The 27,948-nt window shown below is 39.4% G+C and overlaps 1 protein-coding gene and 1 long non-coding RNA gene across 6 annotated transcripts in view; one reads left to right on the top strand and one right to left on the bottom strand.

The window, feature by feature from the left end:
- Nucleotides 1-27,948, bottom strand: part of LOC122715293 (protein grainyhead) — a 140,979-nt gene that overhangs the window by 87,409 nt on the left and 25,622 nt on the right. The window lies entirely within an intron of this gene.
- On the top strand, nucleotides 4,663-27,367 carry LOC122715294. The gene is made up of 3 exons (XR_006346809.1): nucleotides 4,663-4,747; nucleotides 4,837-5,021; nucleotides 26,453-27,367. It is a non-coding gene; the product is annotated as an uncharacterized LOC122715294 (long non-coding RNA).

Below are 27,948 nucleotides of genomic sequence, written 5' to 3'. Positions count from 1 at the left end.
TCGTTTTCCGTTCGAATGGCCGATAGAAATTAATGTAGAAAAGCGGGATCATACTTTCGAACACGCCAGCTATCTATACAGGAAAACGAACGGCTTTAACAAGAAGTTTCAAGAAAACTTTTCTTTCTAAATTTAGATGCATTTCGATGATATTAGAAGAATTTTTATCTTTCGATCGTTCCCGAAGATCGTCGTAACCAACGATGAAACGGGGAAGAGGAGTTTTCTTTTCTGGTTTGAATTGGGGAAAGAGAAGGGTTAATAAATAATTTTCTTTCGTTCGTTAACGCTTCGATCAATCAATCGCGATCAATTTGGAACGGATCGATGAAACTCGATCAAAAAAGGGAGATTTTCATCGCACCCCTTTTTCTTCCTGCCCCACTTCGTTTCCGGGAGAATGAAGAGACAGAGAGAGAGAGAGAGAGAGAGAAAGAGAGAGAGAAGGAAGTTTCGTTCGATGATATTAGAAGAATTTTAGATGGATTTTAGAAGAATGTAGATATTAGTAGAAATTTCGTAGATGTTTCGCCCAGTTTTCTCGTCGTCGCCGCTCTCACTTACCGATCGATTTCGAATCAAAAGCATTGGACGGCTAATCGAGATAAATCGATCGATTTTTCTACGCTCAACCGTGCTACACTCGCTCATTTCGCGAAATTATGTTGAAATTATTATCTGTTGTGAACACGGGAACGGGTATAACGATAAGCGTTTCTTTTATAATATTTATTTCTGTCGTTTCTGCCTGCCCTTATTTATCGATTCTCGGGTAACTGTAAACAGAGATTGGACGAAGCGAGTTGTTTTGAATCTTACGTAAGAAAGTAAGAAAAAGGAAGAGATAACTTATTGCCAGAGTTTTAATTAAATCAAGTAGATTAAAATCTACTGTATATATATATACTTTATATTAACGCACGATTAATTTCCAGGATCGAGGAACGATTCAAATTTCTCAACCTTTCTTACCTTTTTCATCACGATTTCTACGAGCCAATCCTTGACGACTCTTTAGAGTTATTTTCTATATTCGCGATGAAAGAAACGAAAGAGAAGAGTGCAGGATTCGGTCAAATTTTTCGATCTTGTCCCTTTTTTCTTTTTCTCAATCGACTTTTTCTCTCTCTCCAACGCCGCATCGGCGTTGAATTCGATTACCACATCTCTACTCGTCTGCAACAACTTATCAACGTGTAACGCGCCCGCCATAATTACTCGTGCCACGTCCGATCATCGTTCGATCGACGACGATACGAGCTCACGTCGTTTCACTTTACATTCACGAGGACGAGCCCCGACGATAATCGAGCCGGTAATTGCAAGCTCGCTCGTGAAACTCGCGTGCAAATCTCACCGTATCTCGCGGCCGTATCGGGGGATAATTCTCGGCTCGATCGGAGGAAAACGGAGAGAAACGGTGAGATGGAAGTGGATCTCGTTTCTATTCCCCGGAATTGGAATACAGAGTACACGATACGCACGAAATGGCGGGGCGATTTAATCCGAGCACCGCCGTTCCAAACGATCCCGATCGGAGAACGTCTCTCTCTTATAAACCGTGTCAACGACCGCTCGAAACCCGTCAGCGTTAAATTGAAAACGAAACGGGCCTCGACTCGCGATCCACCCACGCGACTCTATTCCCATAATCGACCGGTTGTTTATTAATTGATCCTCCTCGAGACCGATACCCCGTTTTGCGATACGAGATCGGTAAGGGGAGTGAAACGAGGCGGTTTCAGCTTAATCGAGGAGGATTCGAGCGGTAGTAGAGAGAGTTTTTCTGAGAGTAATTGTTGTCTCTGAGGGAAGAGAGAGAGAGAGAGAGAGGGTGAGATCGAGATTTTAATGGGGCACGGTCATCCACGAGTGGCGAGCATTAAAACGAATCTACCCGCTTGGAAACGATCTCTGATACTCATCGACGATCAGAGTTTCTCCATGGGGACATTCGAGACAGGAACCAGTCTATAACTGAAAGCTATTACCCTTTTTCAGAGTGAAGAGAGGCATTCGTGGAATGGCGGTGTGAAGGAGGTGTGAATTTATTTAAACATCCTCTTTGCGGATCTCCTATTCACTCTTACGCGGCGATTTGAATCTGGTTTTTGATTAGAAGAGGATTATTCGCGCGAGTTAATCGGCTCGAATCGATGCGATTTAACATTGAGCGGATGTATGGGATGGATAATAAAAGATACGTGGTGGTAAAGATAACGATCTAATGTATTTTGTTAAGAAGATAGGTGGGAAAGATGAAGAGGAAGATTTGCTTTCAGAAAAATTGGTTTGATTTAGATTGTTATTAATTGGAAGGAATTGGAAGTTGTGAAAATTTTGAAATATTGTAGAAATTGTTTCAAATTACTGGATCCATGATTAGTAACAAGGGAAGATTAGGAATTGAGAAGAATACAAAGTCAGTCAAGTAATTAAAGGTTCACACCAGTTTTCAAATATTAAATTCAAGTAATTTGACTAATCTCATATTTCAAACGATATTTTTATTTCGATATGGAGAAATGAGATACGTGGTATTTCGTGATATTTAATTTTTAATTTTGAACCAATTAAGTTAAAAATGATAGAATATATACCAAAGTAGATTTTGTATTATTCGAATTCGATTAGAAGAATATGACGTTTCATATGGTTAATCTATTATAGTTTACATAGTTTAAATCAATGAATAATTTTTTAAAATGAATTTCAATTCACAAATTCACATTTCCCATGATTTAATTCTATATCATTGTAATTCATATACATAGATTTAATTTTCACAAATCTTCACGGATTAACGTTTCTAAAATAATAGATTTCTTGTTTCAATTATTATCTCATAGACCCTTGTACCCTTGCAGAAAGTTAAACGCCTAATTTCAACTGTATGGATGAGTATATACACCACGAGAAAATATTGCACACAACCAAATCAGATTTAGGGTGTCGATACCTAATCAACTCGAGATAAAGAGAGGATAATGTCAGGCCACGATAGGCCGCTGACCTCTTCCAATTTATCCAGATCCAGACGGTAGTCAAACCAAATCGAATCACATGGAGATACGCGGTCATAATCTCGTCGAGTACATATCCACCTTTGATAAAATTGTCCACATACTCACCACGCTCATAATTCATTCAACACGGCGACAAGTTCACCGAAGTAAAATCTCATTTTCCTCGATAATCGGTGGTGCACGGAACATATCGAATCGCGTACGATCCCTTTACAATTAGTCGCGCTCATTAATAATCGTTATCCGGGCAAATCGTCGAATTTATTACACGTCCGCAACTGGGTGTTCGCGTTTATCGTTGAATTAACGTGTTTTCATCCGCGGCAAACTGGTCCTCCTGTTATCGGTTCTCAGAGAGAGAGAGAGAGAGAGAGAGAGAGAGAGAGAGAGAGAGAGAGAGAGAGGGAGAGAGGCCAATTGGAATTAATAGTAAAACACGAAATTACTTCGTGCCGCTTCTACCGAGTATCCAAGAACGATGCCGTATAAATATTGCGTAATTACGTTCCACCTACTTCACCGTTACCGTGTTATCGGTGATAGCTCCAAGTTTTCGTGCTTATACACACGCACGGTATACGTAAGCGGCGGCCGAACGAACGCGAGATAAATTTCACCCACGTATCGACGATGATATCGAATTATTCAATGTATCTCGCTACCTCGCTACCGTGGTGATTTAGGACCGTAACGAAAATAGATATTCAGGCGATCGAAATTGCCGCAACTGCTAATTTATCGATCGTGGCCATAAATCTGGCGCACGACACCCGAGATCGAGTTTTTAGACGGTGGTTATTAAATTGACGTCAGCGTTTTCCACGGCGCGGAAGCTGGTACGGTTCGTTGGTTAACGTTGGAATGTTATCGATTTTCGTTTCGGGGGAAAAATTTAGGTTGTCCCGGTTGTGCTCGATACGAATGCCGATTATAATCGACTTATTGAAAGCTTATCGGTTTTTTGGGGCAATTTTTATTATTTTGCCGAATGTCGTGATCGATGCATTGATGCCATTAGCGTTGATTATTGTCGCGATACGGGAATGATCGGAAAAATGGATAATTTCTTTTGTGAAGTTTTTATGCGCAACGTAAAAACGTTCCACGCATATTATCGGTATGTATCATTTTCGTTCGATGATGAAAGAAAGATAATATTGAAACTTTAAATTTTATTTAATAGCAAGGAACAAATTATTCTTCCCTTCCACGTTTCACCATATAATTGATTCACGTTTATATCCCTACCGAACGAACGATAGAACGATTATTTCATTGTATCGGGAAGGAGAAGCGAAGAGATGAACGCGTTGGCTTAATTATCGCATGCCAGCAGATCACAGTGTCATTAAGGCGAATCTGTTCGCGGAATGGCGACGATTATTGCGGCTCGCTTACGATCCATGAACGGGTATGGATCGTGCCGAACATTAAACGCAGAATGTCCTCAGGGGAAAACGATCATTGTCCTGGACGTTATGCGTTGGGGCGAACGCTCTGTGCGCTCGTTTATGCGTCCAATTAAACGTTCCCGCGCGATGACCGACTACGCATGCGCAATTATCGTGTCCCGCGCTTGCGCGTGCACCATTTTACTTCACCTCGGGGATCCAACGTTGAACGGTTATTAAGAGAGGATAATTGTTTTGTTTTTGTGAGAATTATTGGACAGAAGATTAGAAATGTGTGTCTTCGGCCTATTCAGAAACCGTTTTACATCTGTAGGTAACAATTCTGCGGTTTATTCTAATTTTTATTATTTCAATGTGTTCAATTGTCGATTTGCTAATTCGATGTTTCTCTTTTTCAGGTTAAGTTGTTCTACGTTCTTTCTTTCTACATTTTTTACGATTCCAAGACGAAAAGGAGAGTCGACCGAGGAATTTTGTTAAGCAACGAAAGGTTCCAATAACATTTGGCGCTACGATCCAACGATTGATCATACAAAAAAGAGAAAAGAAGAAATGGAAAGGTTACTCGAAAACATCTCTCGCGGTATGTTATCTATTTTCTTTGTACGATTTACCTGTCCCGGCCCATTTTACACGCCTCTTCCTTCATTCCAAGCACACCCTTCGCTATTTGTTTCTTTAATGGCCTTCTCCTCGCTACCAACGTTCGCGTTATCGCCGTATCAATCTATATGCGCGTATATACGTTCAATACAATCTGCTTACCAATTGCATTACATCATGTGCATTTTTTGTCCTCTCGTCATCTGATAACCGGTACGCTCGTCCTTATCCATTTGCGTTGGTATCCTTTTAGCACGGTTCTCCATTGCGAGAAAAATATAGTTTCAGAAATAAAAGAAAAAAGAAAAAAAGAGAAAGGTGAAAAATAAAAAAAAAAAAAAAACGGAGAAAAGAACGAATAAGAAACGATCGCGTCGTTTCGTACGATTGTGAAGTGTAGTGAGCGTGGCAGCCTGCGCAGATAAATCTGCGGACCTCTGTTAAATATTGACAACGTGGAACAGATTATAGTACGATACCGTCTACCATTGGCCGGCACGAAACCTCTTGTTTGTCGTTCGGTTGCACGCACCGTGATAATCGATCTGATGATTTGCAATCGCGTGCTGGGGAACATTTGTTTTGCGCGATTTTTCGTTTGCCAAGAATAATTTAATTTATGACATCTTCGAAAGAATTATCGAGACGTATTAATGGTCGAGAAATATTGGATTGTTGGACATATTTTTTCGGCAAATTAATTTATTTTTGGGATCGACGTGATGCAAATGATCATTGTGATAATACGAGGCGTGTCAATATTTCATTTAAGAGAACAATTCATTCATTAGAACTGATAGACATAATTAAAATTGTTAGGTTCAAATATATTATAGTTTAAATATATCAGATATAAATATAAATGAAAATATTCTCGAAATATTCAAAAACAACTCTCTCTCGCGCAATTATAAATTACTTTAATCCAGAATTCATTAATTAAGAATATTTTCCTCAAACGATATTTCAACTGATCTTTTCGTATCTTTGATTCTAAATTAAATCTCCTAAACTAAATTTAATACAAATTCATAAAATTTAATCAATTTAATGCAATCTAGTAGCAACAGGATTCACCGATCAAACGATTGAAAAAAATTAAGAAGATCAATTAAATCAATTATCGGTAATGAAATGGTATTTTAATCGATATCACGATCCAGGCATACGTTACACACGGTATCTCTCGTTTTCCAAAGGTCTCCTGGCCAGTATATCAACGATTTTTATCACTCGGCCGCAAAACATTTCGAAATCATCCGCGCTCGAGACTTTTTTCCCATTTCTTAGTCATCGCCGACTCAACGCGACCTTTTCACTATTGGCAATTCGAGCGCACGTGCGACGCGTAATTTCACGCGATAAACCTGGCGGACCGATCGAGGCACGTGCGATTTTTTTTCCCTTGATTTTTCCTTTTTTTTTCTCTCTCACCGATATCGACTCTCATAACGAAGTGAGTGGTCTCAGGTGAAAATTTTCCTATCTGTTTCATATCCTGATTCCATCGTAGAAGGTAGAGAGATAAAATGGCGGGATATTTAAACCCGATCTTTGATTGATAAATTGAGCTGTCGTAGAACAGGATGTCAAGGATGTTATTTATCGGTAGAATATCGATTTTTTGCTCAATTAATGTTGAATTTATATTTTTAAATTTGCTCGAGCAGATAAGCGGAGTTAAAATTGGTATGGAATGTATAATTGTTTTTTTTTTATAGCGATTAGATCAAGATATTGCTGGACAGAGATTAGAAAAAAAATTTAATATGACAAAATGGAATGTGTCCGTTTCTTTATTTTAATTTATATTTTTGTATTTTATTAGATATTAAATGATAAACGCATCATATCAGTTCGATCGATTTAATTTTAATTTTTTAATTAATTAAATGTATTAGATTAAAAACGATTAGTTGAAAAGATGCTCCAATTTTCCAGAGAGATTCAAGCGATTTATTATAATTGAACGAACGAAACGAAAAGGATGTTCTCACGCGTAAATAAATATGTTAATTTTTCTCTTCTTTTTTCTTTCTCTGTCCGTAATGACATGATTACGATAACAAACACGAAATAATAGTCATTCCTCTCCCAACGCCGAGAAGTTGACAGCTGCGTCGCGTAACCTGTTAAAACCGACGTCTCACCACCTAATTATCCAGTTGAAATAATCACACGCGCGTAACAAAAATTACAAAATATAATTTTCCATCTCCTCGCACTTTAATCGAACGCACTTTAATCTCGCACACCTCAAATTCAACAACCGTCCCGCTTATCGAATTATGCAAATTTCGGTTGCCCGTTTAAACGAAAAATGATCAAAGAGAAAATTAAAAAGGGATCGAGGGACACTTGCATTTTCTTATTCACGTGATCAAATCCCCCTCCTCTCTCCCCCCTCGATTTCTAATCGGTATCCACAGTTTACTCGTCTCGATTCAACTTCGCGGTGTAATAAATATTCATGCGATGCTTTGCATCGCAGTGAATTCGAACTCGTGCGAGCAAACTGCTGAATTAAGCTGGGACAAATAAGTACATTGTTCCATGAATATCGAGGCAACGAGATAACCGACCTTCGATATCTCGATCTTTATTCGAAATATACACTGTTTCACGCGCGAAATTTAAATTGCTCGATACTTTACGTCGAAGAATCGCACCACGTTATATAAATCAGTCGAATATAGATAGAGAATAGAGCTACTTTATAAAAGCTAAATATACAAGATGATTAAATTAATGCAAATATTGAATCGTTCGTAATTCAAATATAAATATTTTATTTGTCACTTTCTTTTTACTTCTCAAAAACTTTGATTGAAATTTTACTTATATTAATAAAATTACAGATTGAAAAAAATCATCTGCTACAGAAAAATTACCACGCAACCTTTACCTTAACATCCTTCATCGAACTCCATATGCTCTTTTCCATATTTGCAAATTGAAAATACAACGACTTCGAGCCTCGCGACACGGAGAAAAATAAATTACAAATTACAAATATATCATCGTGGACGAAATGAAATCGATACGTCGTCTTTTCACGCAAGAATCGAATATCTTCTGCCGATCTTCGTCGAAACGAATTTCGAATCCATCTTTCGAAACGACGACGATCCGTTACATTGTGCCGGTTATCTGCATTAAACCTTTTGAACGCGCGAAATCCTCCGTCGAGATAAAATAAGACGGCGCGGCACGTCCAAATGTCGTATCGCGTTTAAGAAACGCGCCACGGGTTCCAGAACTCGAGGGAGCGACGGATTAAAATATCAAAGATCGCCCGCGGCTCGGCTCCGGACAATTCGCGACTCCTCTCCTCAGTCACGAATTCAAACGTGAAATCCTCTTTGAATATTTATCGCATCTGCCGATGTTTACTTACGTACGCTGATAGCAAGAGATCGTTATCGCGATGGATCATATATATATGTATATATCTCCGAGATCTCTCGCATTTTTAACGAGAAATTTGATTTTTAGGTTATAAAATGTCTTATTATAAGGTAACGAGAGAGCAAGGTTGTTCGTTTTTAACCTTTTCCTACGTTACGTCTTAATGGTTATTTAGAATAGATGTTTATGTATGTAAAAATATGGACAAATTATGTACGATTTGTATAATTAGTTGAGTTATATACGAGAAATACGAATCGTCTTTTCTTGAAATATTATTTCTCGTCGTGTTGGCTAAAAAAAAGTTTCTACGGATTTGAAGACAAATCCTCGCTTCCCTGCGAAATCTCCCCCCTCTAAGAGAGGGGAGCCTCTGAGAGTAGCCGTGATCCATTTCACAAAGGTGTTCGCGCTTTCCCCGTTGCAGAACGGATCAAAATAACAAAAAGATGTATCTGGCGTTGCACGAGCAATTGGACGAAAGGTCGAAAGGGGCGCGTTTCCTCTCTCGATGGGCGAAGGTCCCGTCGACCAAGGGGAGGAAGAGGGAATCGATCGGATCATTACCATAATTTGTATATGAGTGCCACCTGGAAACGGTGCCACCCTTCTTCTCTGACCGCTTCTTGTCTTTCCTCGTCCACTTTCTCCCCGGGCCCTTCTGTCTTCCTTTCTCGAAGGAAGGTATGCCCGGCCAACGCGACACGCCTGGCCAATGCTCCATCCGCTCCATGGTTGGTCGCCGGTAGCCGGCAGAAAAACGAGTTCGTTGAAAAGCAGTGCGGCCTATCGGCGATTCTCGTCGGAGGAGAGAATCGTTCTCGTGCCCGGGGAGAGCGGAATTCTTGAGGTTCTTTTTTTTTTTTCCCCCCTCCCCTCCTCTCCCCTCTCTGCGCCGCAATCGCAGTTGGGCCTACGTAGAAATCGTCTAGGACTAGCGATGGGATATTGCAACCAGCCTCGAATCTAAATTGGAAAGTTTCGAGTAGTTTATGGATACCTCGAGGTGCAAAAAAGGTGCAAGAGGCTGTTAAGTTAAGGAGAATCTGGGATGAGATCTAGCTTCGAATTGTTTATGGGAAACGGAGGAGGGAGGGGAGACACTCTGAGTGGCACTCATAACTTGGCTAATCAATAATCTCGCGAATGGTTTCACTTAAGATTATGTCCAACATATGACACGAAGCGCGTGTATAGCGAATATATAGATGTAACGGATTCTACGAATTTTACGATTATATATATATATTTTTTTTTTTTTTAGAAAAGCGAATTTGGAGGGGAAAAAAGAAAGAAAGAAAGAAAGAAAATAGTAAACGCAACGTCGAACTGCGATCATCGCTTTTTCACGGTAGACAGCGGATGTACATGGCGCGAAACGACGAATTTACGCTCGAACGAGCAAAACCGTGTTACCTGTCCGCTCCCGTTCGATCGATAAGCGTCACTCGACCGCGTATCTCTCGACCGCGTGTCGTTTAAAAATCCCTCCCCCCATTGGCCGCCATTATCGGCCGACGATTGATTTACGGTCTAATCGAGAAAAACACGAAATTCCTTCGTTCGCTTACGCGAAGTGGATCCGATTCCGAGCAAGAAAGTATATTCCAGCTACGAACACGATTTGCATATCGAGACCGACGGTCTCTCGCGCGGAGGACTCCTCGCGACTCCAGAGAAAGTTCGAAAACGAGCTGAAACGCTCGTTTTATCGCGTACGCGCGTGCGAGACGGTAGCAATAGCCGTATGGTAAATTACAGTCTTAATTTCAGTTAAGATAAGAAAAGAGATTGGAAAAACGTGGTTGGCGAGATTTCCAAGGGGAAAAACGGCCTGATTGGCGCGACGATTCTTCGTTGAGTGTGATTATGCAAACGATTAATTATTGGAGGGGTTGGTGAATGGAACAACAGTGATGGATCAGAGGTTGTGTGGTTTGCAAGTTTGGCGCGTTTTCGCGCGTTGAATCGGAGAGAAGTATTGTTTTTTCTGTTTCTGTCTCACTTGAAGTAAAGGAAATTGTTTGTGCTCGCGAGAAAGATATAATTTTTGTTGGTCTTCTTACGATTATCGATTAAGAAGGCGCGTTTTTTTCCGTTAGATAAGTTATCGAGCAGGTTATAATTAATGCTTCTCAAAGTCTGGAGAGAAAACGGAGATGGAGATATCGTGATGGCCGAAGGCGGTATCCTTCGATCGGCCTCCCCTCACGCGTTAAGTCGCGTGGCGATAAATCAAAAAATCTACGGAAAGGTCAAGGCGATCGTTATCTGGCCGGCAACAGTGTCCAGAATTTTTACGAGCGTCCACGTGAATACCTCGCGCGCCTCCCTTTCGAAGCCTTTTCGTGTTTTTCTAGAGGGTTCGACCACTGGTTCCCCGGGGACCGCGTTTCGCCGCCTCCATTAAATTCCAACGTGACAACTATGGCGAACCAAGCGACGCGCCATCGCGACACCTCAGAGCAAAACTCTTTTAAAACTCGCGTCGACGATTATTTATATGGTAAATTTTTTAATCGCGATTCAGTACCTCATAGCAAATATGATATCACAGAGCAAAATTCTTCTAAAACTCGCGTCGATGATTGTTTATATGGTAAATTTTTTAATCATCGCGATTACGCGACACTTCAGAGCAAAACTTTTCTAAAACTCTCCTCAAACATCGACGATTATTTATATGGTAAATTTTTTCAATCATTCGATTCAGCGACACCGGATTTTAACACGCGGAACAGAGCGAATGTTTAGCACGGCGAAGGCCATCCTTTTTTTTTTTTTTGCGTAGAAACGTGCTTAGGAGTTTCTTCTGTGTTACGAGTTTCTTCTCAAAATTTTAACGACGTCGTTAAAAGTAGAGACTGATGGATGCTTAAAAAAAAAGAATCTACGTTATCTTTAAAAAAATCTCTTGCATCGTCGCAAAAGTTTTCGATCCGTTCATCTTCGTGAAACCGCCAAAATGGTAGGCCCTCTCTAGTCTCTCTCTCTCTCTCCCTCCCCTCTTCCTTCTCTTTTTTTCTTTTTCTTTCGATCCACGTCTTCGAACGAACGCGGCCACGTCGCGGTCATGGCGAGACCTCGACGCGATCGTATATCAATCGTTATACCCGCGTACGTTGCGCGAATAAATATAATTATAAGTAAGAGCAAGGCTGGACCACGCCCTGTCTCCGCTCTACTCTCTTTTTCTCCCTCCCACTGTCTCTTTCACTTCTTCTCTCCCTCGTTGTCTCTTTCCCTCGAGTGAGACGAGTGTAACACGCTCGTGTACCAACGAGAGCACGCTACTCTTGCTCTCTCTCTCTCTCTCTCTTTTTCTCCCTCGTTCTCGCATCTTCGTCCAATCCTTTTCGACTCTCGGATAAGACTATCCTTCTCCTTCGAGTTTTGTACGTACTCTTTCTCTCTCTCTCTCTCTGTCTTCCTCTTCGTTTTGCTCTCTTTTACACGAGATCTCCTCCGTCTCCGTCTCGTGCCCCTCTTCTTACGGCGCGTTTCTCTCTCTCTCTCTCTTATTCTTTCTCTCTCCAACCTCTTTCTCCGCCGAGCGTTTTCTGTCTCTTTCCCGGTTTTCCTGTTCCGTCCTCGTCCACCAAGCTCTGATTCTCATTGAAAGCACGCTGCACAGCACGATAAATGGGCTTAACTCCGGTCAGCTTCCTTTACTCCTATCTTCCTATGGCATGCTCGCCATTTAAGAACGCGTGTCCTTTTCGCGAAATCCACCGGGGATGATCGATCGTCCCCTCGTGCAAAATCGTTCGTCGAGGTTTTTTTCTTAATCCTTTGCGCTCCAAGAATGATCGTTAAAAAATTCATTTTAATAATAATAATCATCGGTTACGCAATATTACATTTATCCTCAAAGTTAGAACATCTTTCACCTCTTGAATGAAGTTTCGTTGGGTTCGAAAAATTATTTCTAGAAAGAAAATTCTATTAGCATATTAATCGTACATTAACACACACACACGCGCGCGCGCGTCGATGTCCTGTTTTCCAAAACAAATTATCCGAACTACCTCGACCCTCCTCTTTTCTATTTTCCAACAAAAACGGCTTCTCGTCCAACATCTCAGCCGATGCATTAACGCGAAAAAAGAAAAAGAGGGAAAAGAAAAGAAAGGCTTGCGAGCAACGAAACTGGCGAGGAACACGAGCCGCTACCTAGATTCATCCCCCATCCCATCCCAATGGCAAAACGAGCACGAGCACGACGCGTACACGTTATCGTATCGCCGCGACATAACTCTCGAAATACCAATACTCATCGATGGAACAACTTGTGGACAAGGAGCGGTGTAAAAGGGGTATGCTGCGCGTCTTATCCATAGAACGACGAGTATCCGGTCCACGAGTGTGTAAATCAGGAAGGGAAATGCCGGCCGCTTATTTTATAAGCGCGCACGCCAACAAGATCGGCGTTAATGTAAATCGCGAGAAATATTTACAAGGATATTGGATCTTCTTCTTCTTCTTCTTCTTCTTCTTGGAGGCTCTTTTGAAATCTGGCTCGATCTCCTCCTCCCTCTTTAATAAGTTAATCGTTTCTTCCTTCTCATCGAGAGAGAAAATGTATAATTGTTGTGGAAAGTGAAATCAGTTGGAATTTTAAGAATTGGAATATTGCATCTCTGATTTTACTTTGGGAATACTTTGACTTTTTCTCCTTTACACTTGAGGTTGAATTCGAAGTATCAGAAATCATAAGATAATTCACGGAAGGGGGGCTTAAAGTCGTCTAGAATCTCAAGCAAACGGTTAATTAAATCTATCCGATCGAAGGATTTCCAACGCGTTTCTTGTCCCTCGGTTTTATCCAATCCTTTTACCACGACGTTCCGAATTACCATTTATCCGTTTCGACGTCCACTCGTCGTGTCTCTTACGATCGTTTCCATTCACTGTTACTTAAATTACACGTTCGTATTACTGCGATGTCTGGCTCGCTATATCACCGGGGATACCGGAGTCGTGATTTAATAACCTCTTTTTTTTTTTTTTTTCCCCTCCCCTCTCGCTCAGTTTAATCAGTGGAAAGCGACGGGGACGACTTTTGCAACTCTGTTCTAAATCAAAATCGGCGATAGTTTGTCTCGATTTCTCTGGTCTGTTATCCGTGTCGTTGGACATGCAAATCGACGTGTTGATCGATGCGACGGGGACCACGGGCTCTAGTTTCACTCCGATCACGTTGGATCACATCCGTGGACGTACGACGTTCGGATCCCCCGATTACGCCTCGATAAACCCTCACTTATGAGTTATTTTGTCGTCCGTCCAGGAAGTCCACGCGTTTGAAATATTGTTAACCCTCTCAGTTAATGGGACGGTGTTTCAATTAGTTTTATTGCTCTTAATAATTCTAAAACGTGTGATTAAGATTGCGAGGAGAGGAAGTGGAGCGTTAGACCGGTGCGAATCATCGAGACTGCTCTCTGTTGGGGATTATTTTCTTTCGAGGCGATATTATCTATAGGAATTATTGTACATTTTTGAAAAACTTGAGTTTCCATTCTCTGCATCAATATTCTCACGATATAGGCGTTTCATGAAGCTTTACGAAATTTTTCATCGAACAATATCCAATTGGATATTAAATTAATTAACACGGAAATAACATGTGTTTTTGCCTCGAGAATTAATTCTACTTCGACACAATTTCCAAGCATTCCACTGAAAATGGCCAAAAATAATAATCGCCGCAACGAGCAAGCACCGTTAAAAATCGTTCCACGCCCTTTTTCTCGGCCTCGGTGCATGCGAGATCGCGATTGTAGCGCTCGAGAGTGGAATGATAAAGGGAATCGCGTTGAGAGAGAGAGAGAGAGAGGGAACGAAAGGTGCGGGGGATGGACAAGGATGAAAGGTTCGTAAATCAAAAAGTCGGGTCCTCTGACACGGTGTGACGTAAGGAAAACAGCTGCTCGCGGGGATAACGCGAAGGCGCGATACGCGTTTGCCACGTTTGCTATGTTGTAAGGCGGCCGCGACGAACAATCGAGCGAGATAGCACAAGGCTCGCTAATTCCGACCGATTGTGCTCCCTTCGTGGCTGTCGTTCAAAATGCGAACGCGTGAAAAAGAGAAACCTGACCGTTGGATCCGTCTGGACGTCTCCCTCCCCTCCCTCTCTCCCTCTTCCTCTCCCCTCCTCTTTACCTCGATTGTGCTCTCCCGATGAGCAGCAGAATGAAATACGTTTCCATCTCTTCTCTTTTCTCCTCCTCCTCCTCCTCCTCCTCCTCCTTTTCTTCCAGCTCGAGAGCCGTGACCTCCCTCCCCCCCTTTTTGTTCCCCGTTTTGGGGATGTTCCCAATGAAGTGGTACGCAAACGTTTGTCCGACGCTTTTTCGTGCCATTGGTGTGTGAATGTCGTCGAGGAAAATCAGGATGGTGGAAGGGAATGAGGATGGTGTGGAGGTGGATCGTTGATTGCGTATTTCAGAAACATGTTCGAGTTTGATTTCTGATTCTATTCGATACAATGGCGCGATGAAAAATTCTCCTCGCCGTTATATTTAAAATCCTCTCGCTTCTCGAACGATGTCTAAGCGCTTATATATTTATTTGCTCCAGAAATCTTTGGATCGAATCGTTTGTTTCAAAAAAACTCTCGACCAGAGGGCGCTTGAATCGCTCCTCCGATATGAATTTTCATCAATCTTTCTCCGTTTACTTTTGACTACAAATCGATTCGCGTGCTTTCTCAAATGGAAACCGCATCAAGTATATCCATCTCTGGACAACCAATATATATATATATACATATATACACGTAGGTTCGCACAAAAGGCAGTCAATAAGTATCGGCGCGTGAACAGTCGTTTACGCGTGCGCGTGTCAACTCTCTCTTTCTCTCTCTCTCTTCGCTTTCTTGGCAAAGTATGGCCGAAGTGGCGGCGGCGGTTCGAGTCTGTCTGTCGCGACCCGCGGTAAGCAAAGCAAACGACCTTCCGTGGAATCTGGACAACCTGTCTGCCCGCCTGCAGTCGAGAGAGCGAGCGAGTGAACGAGAGAGAGAGAGAGAGAGAGAGAGAGAGACTTGCACTTGTTCCAAGCTTCGCTACGTCTCTCTTTCTTTTTCTCTCTCTCTCTCTCTCTCTCTCTCCTTCTGCAACCTCTGCCCCACCTATATACATCCATCCGTCTCGTTTCAAACCGCGCCGCTACCAACTGCACCGAGGGTGTCCCGACCCTTTACTTATCGTTCGCGTACCGCCGATGCAGTATGAATGGAACCAGAAGAGTGGAACGTTTCACCTACGACCAGCCCTGTCTCTCTCTCTCTTTCTCTCTCTGTTTGAGTGCGAATGGTGCCGCCATTTACGCGCTGGAACGCGTAAAAACTTCCGGTTGCGATCGGAGAAGGAATGTTTGGGGAGGGGGGGGGGGGGGTATTCGAGATGGATTTTTTTGATAAGGATTTTCTTTTTATTTTTGGCGGGATTATTCGAATTCTCGATATTTGAACGCAGGACGTATTCGACGATTGAAAGAATTATATATATTTATTATATTTGGGTTGTAGGTTTGTTATTTCGTTATTGAGAATATAATTTTGAAATTGTTCTTTTTTAAAAGTGTTGGTCCGGTTTAATAAATACTCGACCCGTTTCTCTCGGCCTTCGGTCACAGGGGGGCATGGAAGTAGAGATAAGAAATTTGAGAATGATTGAAAATGGTTCGGTTTCATTTTCTGGAAGATTGGTTTGGAAGGAGAGGATAGGAGACAGTGTATTATGGATCAGGATGGATCGGGGTCTGACTTGGTTCTACTTATACAGGTAATTTGTCACTCGTATAACGAGCAGATTAATTTCGCTTCGTTCGAAGTTGTCGTTCTCAAATTTCTGATAAATATCCCTTCGATAAATTTATTTTACCTTATCTTTAAATAATCTCGCAATATCTTAAAAATATAAAGGATATGAATTTAAATTAAGTTTTAAACTGGAAGATAAATTTTTAATTTTTTTTTTTTTTTTTCTTTTTCTTTTGGAATTTTGTCCATCATGCATATCAAATAATAATAATAATAATAATACATTTATTATGAATTAATTCTAATAATTAATCGCTATATTTTGTAATTTTTTCAACGATAAATTGTACTTAGAAAGGAGAAAAAAATCTAAAAAAAAAAAATAATAGTTTTTAAAGAATACCATCTATAATATTCTCCAATCGAGAAAAATAGGATATACCCTTGGGTATCAATATATCAATCGATACCGCTATTTGATACTTTAATTCAACGTGTCTCCCCTTTATATCGTAAACTCTCTGATATGACTTATCCCTCCCATAACCGCCTATTATCATCAAAAGCGAAGTACCGAAGTGCTACCAAGAGGCGCAAAAACGAGTCATCGTATCCTCCCCTCCGTTTTTCATTTTCATTACTCGATAGTTCCAACACAACGTACGCAGTACAGTTTCTATATCGTTTCACGTGTCAATTTGAATTTCTAATTATGAAAAAATACTGCTCGATAATAACATTCGGGATTGGTAGCATGCATATTTATGAGAGTCGAATTTAATCGTGCGCGTGGTTTGCTAATAATGGCCGAGCACTTATTTCGCAACAAATAATAACATTTTATAACTCTATACATGTAGCGTAATAACAATTTGTTACCAAACGGTCATTGTTAATTATTTTACTTTAAGCCTTTAAAAAATCTGATGATTTATATAATACCGTATTCCCATAACGGTCGAAGTTTTTTTTTTTTTTGTACGTAATTTTCACTCGTTCTCCGTTTTAAATCGGTGTCATTTGTTTAAAATCGTTTTATCATTGGATTTTATTTTCCGTTCGATCGGAGACGTGGATAGATTGTTCGTGATCGATCGGAAAGGAAATTCAATTGTTGGAAGTTTAATTTATTCTTTGATTGGTGAGCACGATAATTAATATCGTTTAAGATTTCTTAGCATCATAGTTTTATTAGGTAATATCGAGAAGGTATGATGTACACTTGGCGAATATTTTTTTCTATACGAATATCTCTCTCTCTCTCTCTCTCTCTCTCGTGTCTTCAACGTGGTATGAAATAGTTTGAAGAAAATATTTATTCGTAATCGGGATTTTTTTTCTTTAAATTTTTCTTTTTACAGTTATTTTATGCAATCATCGATGAATAATCTCGTATAGCAATAATATCGTCGATCGTCATAATAAAACTATTAGATAAAATTAAATGCCACTCCATAAAAAACTTTATACTTTCATTTAAAAATAAAAAAAATTACTAGTGGATAAAAAGATTTTTTTCTCCACCGTTACAATCTTATTCTCGTTGAATCGAAGAATTGGAGAGATATTGTTACTGCAAAAATTGTCGTCGAGTTGTCCACCGCGATATAATATCGGTCGATGGCTCGCCATCGCCATCGCCATAAAAGGAGGACAAATCGCTCGTTGAACGATCCAATAAACCGTCGTGTATGTTCCCGGGATCAAGGCGAAAAAAATAAAACTTTACTGGCAGGATTTTCACGAGCGGCAATTAACACGAGTTGGCAAGATTTAAAGCGGAAATCTTGGCCAATGAGAATGGCGCATCATTTCTATTTTAGGGACGCCGATGAATCACTTACCGTAAGATTTCCATCGTGTTTTTTGTCGAAATTGTCGTTTATTACCGTTCGTGGAATTTCTTCTCTTCTCGATGATTATTTTTTTCCTTTTTTTGTTACTTTTATCTATTGGCTGCTCTGTCCTACGATTTTAAGGAACTTAGATCTTAAGTTTTAAAATTAAGGGAATAGATATATCTGATAATGATCAATGGAACAATTTTTGATCTTCGAATTAGAGTACGAAAAAATCGTCAAACTTCTATATTGTTTCTCGACAAATTTTAACAAAATCACGATACTTGGAAGCTTAATCATAATTTCTCGCTACAATTACAATGCAAATTAAATTACCTATATAAAATAAATTGTAATATAATATAAAATATTATATAAAATAATATAATATAATATAAAATAATATTATAATAATATTATAATAAAATATAATATAATAAAATAATATAAAATAAAAGAAAATTGAATATATTTCGTGGATGGGAATCAATTTATCAACGATCGCCGTTCCTTTCTTTTTTTCTTTTTTCCGAAAAAAATATTCATAAGCGTGCACGGCGTACGACGTAATTAGAATATTGGCGATATACTTGTCATCATCTTTAGAGCCTATTCCCGGTGATCCGTAACCTTCCTCGGGGGGATTTTACGTGGCAATCCCCCGTGAAGGACGCATTAAGGGACGTTAAGTGGCGTTATTCGAAGTTTACGTCCCTTACGGCCAAAGCGTTCGCTACGTGACTCGTCCGATTTGGAATTTCATTGAAACGGGGGATAAATAAGCTTAACGGCGCATAAAACACAGCCGCTTGATAGTCTCGTTTAAGAAGCGGGGGATCCGATTCGACGAGAGGTTGATAATTTAACTCGCGCTCACTTTCGTCTCGCCGATTACTCGAGGGTTGCGCTCGAGCGGTTATCTTACTCAGCTTGATTGCACGGCTTGAAATTTTGCTTAAAATCGGTCGATTTTCTTTTTTAAATGTATCCTCCCTTGTTAATTGCCGATAACCAAACTACTTCTAGTTTTCAGACTTTGGAAAATAAGTGATCACGAAGTTTTGCTTTTATTGATTTCAACTTCTTCTTCATTTGCGAATTGAAATTATTTTGATTTTCTATAAGAATTGTTAAGAATTTGTTGTTTGAGGAATCGTTAAAGGAAAATTATCCAAAGAACAAAGTTGATTGAAATATCGGAGGAAAAATCAATCTTAATAATAATCGGTTATTTCCAACTATTTTACAACACGGGTTGTTTTTGATCTATCCTCGTCCAACGGCTGATTAGCAGGCAAAAACCTCGGGGAAAAATGGCTGCCCGCCGATTAATGAACGCTGTTTAATCTGTGGAGCGTGAAAACCGGCCGGGCGAAAACGTTTAATTCCCCGTTCAATCTCTGAATAAATCAAATTATTCAGAAAATCTTATAAACATCGTTTCAACGACATTCGCCGTCAAATCGATCTCCACTCTTGACCAGTCTCTTTAATCGAATCGAATTTTTCGTTATAATTAACGGCGTATAAAAAGGAAGAGAGAGAGAGAGAGAGAGAGAGAGAGAAAAAGTTTTAACGTCAATTAGCCATAAACTATCCATCGGATATTAGAATATATACATGCTACTCATTTACCCTAAAATGCACAATATTATAATTTCTTTCTATTGAATGAATTAAAATATATTTCCAATTATATTATATCATCATATACTTTTTACATATATAATTTCACAATCTCGTACGATCGATATCGTTTTATCACATCTCTCAGAAATCAAGAAAATAAAAATATTATTCGTTCCTTTAGCCTTACTTACAAACAAGGAATTTCCACGTTCTCGCTTTCGAGATCAGAGATAGATGCACTAAAATTGTATTCGTGCAAACGGAATTCGTATTCGATACGCGGAGAAGTTTTTCTTTTTTTTTTTTTTTTTTTTTTTTTGCACAAGTTGTCCCGCACACGCGAGAGGTGGCCGATTCCTATATCCAGCCACCGATTATATTAATTACGAGCGCGCGAGTTATGAAACGGACCAGATGCCGCGTTGATTTCTGCTTCATTCATTAACCAGCCTTCTATAATTGCGCGCGGCCGATCGCAAGTCGGCCGTAAAGTATCGCCCCGACGTTACACGGCCGGCCACCGATAATTATCGCGAACCGATGGATATCGATCGCCGGCATATCGATGAAATATCGTGGCGAGCGGTTACCGCGAAACTGTGGTAAATAGGGGGGTAACGCGGCTCGATTCGTTAACGAGCCGATCCCCAATCGTTCGATTACGACGGTATTCATTAAGTACTCGGCTTCGTCCTCCTTCTCGTCCGCTCCTCGCCTTTCCTTTCCATTCCGCGCGATCTTTATCTCTTGTCTGTCTGCCTATCCTTATTCTTTTTTCTCTTATTCGTCTTCTATATCTTTCTTCATCCAATGTTTCCCAATCTTTCTCGAACAAATTATTACAAATTTATGGATCGATAGTTCGATATCTATCAGTTTTCCTCTTTCTTTTTTTCTCTTCTTTGTCTTTTTTATAACAATTGTTACCAAATTGTTACATTTACGAATCATAGTTAAGGAATCTTTTGAGATTCATTTGGAAGGAAGAAAATTCTTTTATAAAAATAAATTAAATTATTAGTTTTGTCACATTTCTTTCGATTCCTTGAGATTTTTATACACAGAAGCTTGGACATTTTTTCTTTCCTTTTTCTTTCTCTTCATGCAAAATTTCCACTATTTCCACAGTGTCCTGTTAAGGCAATTTACGCGCGCGCGATAATTTCTAGGGAACGAACGGTTAACAGGCGGTTTACCGTTAAAACGATTTTCCACGGCGCAGGAAGAGAAGTCCCATTGAGATCGTCTTTCGCATTCGTCGGTTAGACTCGGCGGAAGCGTTAAATTGGCCCTTTTTGCCGCATCACCCTCGCGCCACTGTGTGCACGGAATCCGGTTTAATTGGAAAAATTGGTTTCCCGACGGTAATTACGGGACGATCGTTGAATCGAATCGAAGAATTCCACGCAGATCGAAGGATTGCTAAATGGCGATCTTCTTCCTGTTAAATAGGCGTGTTCACGGTCCTTCCTGATGTCGTACGGATGATATCCTCATATACTCGATGGAATCGAAGATTGTAATGTTACCTCTTATCTTTATAGCCTTTGACACAACACAAGTTTCCAAGCCGTGTCCAAGTTGTTGCGTACGAACCAAAGAGTTGAGATTGAAATTGAGTATTTGGATATATCGAGAATTGTGGTGGAAAGTTTTATTTTTTTTTTTTTTTTAAAATCGAGAGATTCTGAATATTAAAATTTAGGAATGCGTACGTAATTTCGAATGGTTGAATATTTAAGTAAATAACATTAGGAAATGGAACGTTTCAAAAGTTCGAATTGAAATTTAATAATGAGACAAGCGATCGAAAGATTAGGAATTTCAATTTGTTTCGATCGTAATGAACGGTGGGGAGACGTTATGAAATTAAATTTGATAATCGTATCGAACGAGCGTATTTGAGCATGTCGATATTCGAGTGTTGTTAAAAATTCAAATGGAAATTAAACACGGAATCAATCTTGGAAGACTTTCTTTTCCTCTCAACTGTCACATCGTGTATAAAAGATAATCCTATGCTTCGTTTACCATTATCTCGTATCCCGTGTGTGATACCGATGACGAAATGGCTGTTACGTTCTATCAACCCGGTCGGATCCTATGGAATTTAAATGAGTTTCTCCAAGGTGGTTTCTCTCCGGCTATCGATAAACGGTGCAATTACAAACCGACTCCGACTTTAAAAATCCACGTTTAATCGGTGTCTAATTCCAATAAGCTTGAAACGAATTCGCGATATCGCGCTTTCGAGTGGCGGAAGTGACGCACGAAACACGGCAAGGAATTAATCACGGTGAATAATTTCGTCGTTTTATGCGATTTCTCGTCATATCTTCTGCAGAGAGGTATTAAATCGTCCCAAATATTTTTCTCGTTTTCTTTCCTACTGACGGATTTCCTGTATTTTTTCTTTTTCCAGAACTTCAATGATTTTATTTTTCATAATGGTAATCATATTTTTATATGTATATATTATCACTGTACTCTTTCTCTCTCTCTCTTCGGAGTTTTCGTTTATTTTATTTTTTTCGAAATGATTTTGACTCGTTTAAAAATACTCGAGATTGATTTCAATGATCATATTTGAGGACTAATTAAAATTGCAATTGCAAATAAAAGAAAAGAATAATATTTGGGACAGCCATGATATTGAAATATCGACAGAAAACGTCGAATTCGCGATCAACAGTGTGTAACTTTATTTATTTTTATTTATATTTTTTCTCGAAGTCTTATCGACCCAACTCAATCTATATCTATACAGGTTTGCTACTAGATAGCTTTATGATTAAAGGGGAAAAGAAAGAGGGAAAAAAAGAAGAGTCGTCTTATCTACGAGGAGAGGAACATCGTTTTATTAATGAAACGTCCTCTCGATGGAAAATTTGCCTTTACGATGCATGATAACCAGCATTAATCGTGTAACGGTTACGGCTATTAAAACGATTAAATCGGTCGAATGGATTAGAACGAGATTACTTCTTCGTTCCTTTTTTTTTTTTTTTTTTTTAATTCTATTCTTTTATCTCGATTTTTCTTTCTTTTTTTTATTTTTTTTTTTTTCAATCGAGGGGATGCAACGAAATATCTTTGGTAGGAAAATTTTGCGCGGGACAATTTGAATCGATCATCGCGTTGTGCTCGGCCGATAAATCGGAGAACGCTGAATCGAGACCAGTGATTCATGGGGTGCCCACTTAAGGGCATTAAATCTTGGAATTTTTTTTCTCGCTTCTTTTCCCTTCGTTTAATCAACGAATGATCGGTTTTACGAGGTGTGGTGAGATATGTGCTTCGCATCGAAGATGAATAGGACGTGGATCGTTGACGAACAATGGTTTTATTTTTTATTTATAACGAATGGATAAGTTGCTTGCAATCATTTTGCGATTTAAAAAATTTGAAATTATTTGTGTAGATTTTTTTTTAATATTTTTATAGTTATATAATTTAATGGAGTACTTTATAATACAGTTACTTTATAATTAAGTTTATCGAGTTTTCATCGATACTGCAAGTTCTTGACATCCTTTGACATCCTTGTTTTTTTTAAATAATTAAATCATAATATAAATGGAAATACTTATACTTACTCTATCCAGTTTATCTCATGAATATTCCGTTTAATAGATATTTAATAATCGCAGGAAGTAATAAAATTGAATCCACTGTATTAATGCAAAACGAATTATAAATTACAATTTCTCATTAGAAGAATATTTAATTTTTTCTCGAATCTATAAAAGTATTTCTAGAGTAATTATAATAACACAAGTCCAATTACTTAATAATAGATACGAATATTTCCATTCATCTCGTAAATAATTCAATTATCTGATCTCGTAAATAATTCATATTGTCATAAATCTTGCGTAAGTTAAAATTCATTAAACTTAAAAAGAAATAATAATAATAATAATAATAATACAATAACTTACACAGTCTAAAAAAAGAAATTGGAAAAACACATCACGTTCAAACATCCACTCATTCGAAGAAATGACCGTTCAATCACATAGATCGCAATCGTCCTAATTGTATCTCCTCCCTTGCAATCGGTAGAACAGAATCGGTAGAAAAAAAAAAAAAAAGGAGAAACGGAACGAAAGGGAAAAGAGAATCGGCAGAATTAAAAAAAGACAAGAAGGAAGAAAAAGCGGAACGAAAGGGAGAAGCAAAGAAAGAGACAAGAAAGGGAATTGGTAGAACGAGAAAAAGAAGAAGGAGAAAAAAAGACAGAAATGGAAAAGAGATCCAACGTGGTCCCTCCCTTCATCCACGTTCGACCCTTTAATTCGCTTTCTTCGGCCGTTCCTCGAATGCCGTGAAATCACTTATTCGTTGTCTGAACAGGGACGATGCCTATCTCGTGGAGAGTCGCGTGTTCCTCCCGCGGTTGCAACATTATTCCTAGGTTGAGTCGTGTTAAAGGGTATTATTACGCGTATCCGATGGCGAGGCGCAGCTACGTACGTTTCCAGGGCAAAAACTGTGCTCGATCGCGTTCCTAGATAAATCGTGGCTGCTCGATCCGCCTCAGGCCGGCCAAACCTCCCCTCGCCATCCACACTTTGCGAATTTATGCGAATTTATTTATGTTTCAACCGATATCCGGATTATTTCAGTTATATTCGTGTATATCGGTGGCATAATTTCTAATTATCATACGTTATAACGGGTATTAACGAAAGATTATAATTATTTTTACGAATACATACATTTTATTCGGTAGTAAATATTTTTTTCCTTTTTTACAAAATTTTTGTAACGTTATTCCGTTATTTTTACATTGAAAAATAATAATATGGATAGACGGAGTTACGTATCATTAAAGGTATTTCTATCGTCGTGTGAACAGTTATGATGAAAAGTATCGTGTTCGATTATAGCGATTGCGACAGGATCTCTGTTCTATCGATAAAAAAGATTCTAAAAAAAAAAAAAAAAAAAAAAAAAACGACTAAATTTTCCTTAAGAAAAATTCGAGATCAATTTCCTGCGGTTTTGTATTTTTCTGACACCCTCTGTGATACTTTGTGCGAGTAATCCATCGTTATTCCGAATTTTCTGAAAGGTAAAACAAGAAAAATGTATAATAACTCTGATCTAACTTCACCGATAATATGTATTCCATTATATGGAATTGTGAATTGTCGCGTTGCACACGCGGCACAATGAAACCGCGGCGCATTGCAACCATGCGCCACAACGATCACGTGCCAGCTCTACAATCTAACTGCACCCGCGTATATACAATCGCGTACCATAACCTCACATTCCAACCTCGCATCTTTCTATCTCTGTTCCATCGTCCGTTTCAGAAACTTAAGCAACGCTTACGTAACTGATAATACTTCGATACATTCACTTCATTTCTAAAAGAAAATACGAAAGCGTTTATTACGTCAGTTCATCGAATACTCTAGAAAGTCTCGATTCGACTCTGGCCCCCCTCCCTTCTATATAGTATAATAACGAATTCGACGAAAAACTCGAAGCCTTATATCGCGCTTAAACGGTCCACCAAACCGATATTCCACCATTTCGAGCTCATGAAATGATTATAATCACGCGGATTAATTGTTCCTCGGGGGCAGAGCGTGCATGCACGTGTGTGCACGCATTCCATGGAATAAATAAAATGGTGTACGGAGGAAAGCCCAGTGAAAGGGGGGAGGACAAAAGAAGTTTCGATAATGAGAGATCTCGTTAAGAGATCCTCGACCACGTTGATTTCTCAGCTTGCTCAGAAAGAGAGAGAGAAAGAGAGAGAAAGAGAGGAAGGGGGAAAGAGCTCTCTTTCTCACCAGACTCATCGTAATCGATCTTTTTCGACCGATTCCGATCGGTCAAGCTTCCCCTTTGGCCGAAACGGAAGAACCACGTGGAGGATGCGTCGTATGCGGCGTGGAACGCGATCGACATTCGAGGAAGGAGGACGGAGGAGAGAAGGAACGTTGGAGAAGGGGGAAAAAAAAAGGAATCAAGAGGACGAAGGAAGAAATGTTGGTGGTGGCGAGTCGGTGGAGCATCGTAATTCGATAAACGTAGAGATGGGTGATTTTGCGACGGTTTTCTGGGTAGTCCAGTCCTTGGTGGCAAAACACTCGAAGCTCGGTCGGATGCTGGTCGATCACGTGGCATGATGGCGAATCGGGACGGTCTCGAAAGGGGAGAGGGTTTTATATATACGCGGTGGACGCGCGTGCGCACCGGGGATGCGCGTGAAGGGGGCCTGTGGCGAGGCGCGCGTTTCGAAAAGAGAAGAGAAAGAGGGAGGGGAAAGAGGGGAGGGAAAGGAAGGCGAAGGACACACCGGTGGGAATTAACAGGAGAGACGAACGACGCGGAGGTCCGTAGCTTTTCCCCGTACCACCTTGCTCGATGGGCGGCCATCTTGCTCCTCCACCTTGTCCACCACATCTCCTCGCCCGCCTCGTCCTTTTCTCTTCACCTCTGTTACCGTTCTTCGCTCCTCGTCACGGTCGATCGTGTGTGCACGTCAAACGGGAGATCGAAGGTTTTTCTTTCGATGCGTCCAACTTCTTTCTTTCTCTCTTTCTTTCTTTTTGTTTTTTTTCGCGTCGGGGGGATTTTCTGTAGTTTCGAAAAGGAGGGTTTTTTTTCCCCCCTCCCCCCCTTTATGCGAATGGTTTTTGCATCGAAAATATTTTTCGATGGAATTGATCGTTAGATCGTACATCCATATGTGAAGTGTCTTAAAAATTTGTCTAATTATTTATATCTTTTTTCTTTCAGGAGATCAATAAGACGTTGAATAATAACAGTGTATGGATATTAAAATTATAGAGATAAAATATTAGAAGGTGCGAAGGTGTTTTTAAAATCGAAAGTCACGTTCAATAATTCTACGTTGTAAATAGATAAGAGCGTGGTCTCTTAGCGACGCCCTCGGGCGATAGTGTGTTTATATTGGAAGGAGAAATTCCGGCAGTTGCGGCGTGGTAACGATACGAGTCGTATGGCGATATCGGCGCGCGGTAAATATATCCATGTTATACTTATTTATTATTTATAAGCTCATTAATAATCACGTTAACAATTAATTCTTAAATATTGGTTAATTTAAAAAATACTACTACACGCATGTGTGTGTGTGTGTGTGTGTGTGTGTTCACTCTTAAATCGCATGTATTATTTATTACAATCCTTTACTCTATTAACCTCGATATTTCTTTAAGTAGAAGTATTTAAACCGATATTTTATCTTTTAACGTGATTCTTGAATCGAGTTAAAACAAAGTCGTTATTTCAAACGATAAGAGATCTTAATAAAGAATCGTCGTTTTACTTTGTGATTTATCTCAACGCGTTATAAGCGGGTATTTATATATATAACCCGAGAAGGTTATTCGTTTTTCAAACTATGTAAGCCATGGCTAATGGAAAATTTTCGTTTTCGGACAGTTTTATATAATAATTTTCGAACGAACGATCATCGTAAAATTGTCTGATTCTTTTCTGATCCTTTCTTGTCGTGGTAAATCCAAATAAAATTTTATTAATCGACGTTTCTACTTTCTCCTTTATACATTTTAATATATACGCCGGAATATCAGAGTCGCTCTCGATTTTATGGGCTGCCTATCTCTTGAATCACTGCGTTAAGAGTAATAGCGGTTGATAAATGTTTTTACAAAATCAGTTTAATCAATCGAAACTCCAATGCATTGTGTTATACGTGAAATCTGTTCTATCGACCAATTATATTTGCAACTCGAACGAAATATTTTAAACGAGCCTTCTATGGAACTATCTATGTCGATCGATAATTTCAAAAGTTTACCTTTTCCTCGATACCTTTTTCCTTTTTCCTTTGCAACAGAGATAACATTCATTAGTCTCGAAAGATTGAAAGATCGACATATCGAATCTTCCAAAAAGATCCTCACTTAATTATCTTCAAATTTTCGTTATCAATCTCCTCGATATATATATAACACTAATCTCTCCAAATACCGAATAATCTCCTAGTCAAGTCACAATTCAATTTCAACAATTGAAACAACATCCCCTTCTCCTTCTCTTCGAAATTAACAAAAGAAAAAAAGAATAGGTTTCTCCTCTTTTCTTTAACTTTTTCAACTTGACAATTAACAATTAATACCTTTCCTCTTTTTAACTCCTTTTTAACTCCTTTTAACTTAGGTAGCAGGATATACCCAGCCCTTATACAGCGTCGAAACAATTTCTCCACTTTGGGAGAGATACCTACCTACCTACCTACCTCCTCC

This window comes from Apis laboriosa, unplaced genomic scaffold, assembly GCF_014066325.1.
Source record: "Apis laboriosa isolate Shangri-la unplaced genomic scaffold, ASM1406632v1 scaffold34_cov151, whole genome shotgun sequence".
Taxonomy (NCBI): Eukaryota; Metazoa; Arthropoda; class Insecta; order Hymenoptera; family Apidae; genus Apis; species Apis laboriosa.
Note: the sequence above shows the minus strand (reverse complement) of the source record. Positions and strands in the feature narration are given on the sequence as shown.